Below are 1,412 nucleotides of genomic sequence, written 5' to 3'. Positions count from 1 at the left end.
GCAGGTGATTCTGAGGTTGAAAAACTCTTAGATCACGTGATAAAGTTATTGGTTTGGAGCTTTTTATTTTTGATCAGCTGTGGTGTTGATCTGCTGTTGCTGTTTTGTTTTTTGATTGTTTTATAATTATTTTTGGCCTCCTTGTTGGAGGAATTGGTACGAGAGTATTCAGGAGTTGTTTTGATTTGATTTAATTTGGTTAATGCACCTCAGCAGCAGGACATAAAGCATTATTAAATTGATAGTTCTCCCAAAATATGAAAATCTGCTGGAAATTGATGGAATCGTGGTGATCTTTTTTTTTTCTTCTTAATTTTATAGTTCACTCAAAAATTCAAATTGTCATCATTTACTTACCCTTTGCTTGTTCCAAACCAGTCTGAGGCTTTTTTTGTTCTATTGAACATAAAAGAAGATATTTTGAAGAATGTTGGAAACCTGTAACCATTGACTCTTGTTTTTGTTTTCTATTATGGAAGTTAACGGTTACAGGTTCTAAAATCCTTCAAAACATCTTATTTTGTGTCCAATAGGAACGAGTAAAGGTTGAGTAGATGACAGAATTTTTATTTTGGGGCAAACAGTCCTATTAAGTAAAACATTAAAGAAGATTTTAAGCTTTATTAAAAGTACAAGTCAATAGCTATCCGCATTTTGAGAGTAAAATAGAACATCTCTGTTCTAGATGAAGCAAAAGTGAATCTTGAAGGATCATTTTGTACCTAATCTTATGTTACTTACAAAGACTGACACTTCATAAGGCGTCACACATAGAATCATTTAAAACCACAGGGATTCATTTTGTTTTCTCTCTATTTTGTTTAGTTTTTTGACTCTCAAAGTGCCAGCAGCAGTTGACTTCTTTTTTTATGAATCATCAAGAACCACCATTTTAGTTAAGTCATCTTTAATGTTCTGCTGAAAAAAAATGTCACCCTACATCTTTTAAATTAACAGCAAATCTTTATTTTTTGATGGTGAATATCCTTTGTTTCACTTTCATCATTTTTTATTTCTCTTACACTCATACAAGCATCTATCACACATTTTCTGCAGCAACGTTTGTTGTTATTATGATTTAAAGTGTTAGTTCAGTTCAAAATGTTGTCATTTACTCGCCCTGATTTTGTTCCAAAAGTCATCTTTTTTTAATTACATTTAAGAGATTTTGGTCGCAACACTGAAGTCTGTTCAACTAAAATAGACAGCAAAAAAAAGTCTTCTGACGAGATAAAATAGCTTTATATAATTTACAGATTTTATTTCTGTACATATTCAAAAATCTAGCAATGCTTATTCCTGTGTGTCAAGGTTGAGCTTCTCTTTATGTTCACTGATCAATGTTTTGACATCAAGTACAGAAATCTCTTAGATTTCATTAAATCTTAATTTGTGTTCCGAATATGATCAAA

This window comes from Danio rerio, chromosome 8, assembly GCF_052040795.2.
Source record: "Danio rerio strain M-AB ecotype USA chromosome 8, GRCz13ab, whole genome shotgun sequence".
Lineage (NCBI taxonomy): Eukaryota > Metazoa > Chordata > Actinopteri > Cypriniformes > Danionidae > Danio > Danio rerio.
The sequence above is the reverse complement of the archived record's forward strand: the minus strand, read 5'-3'. Positions refer to the sequence as shown.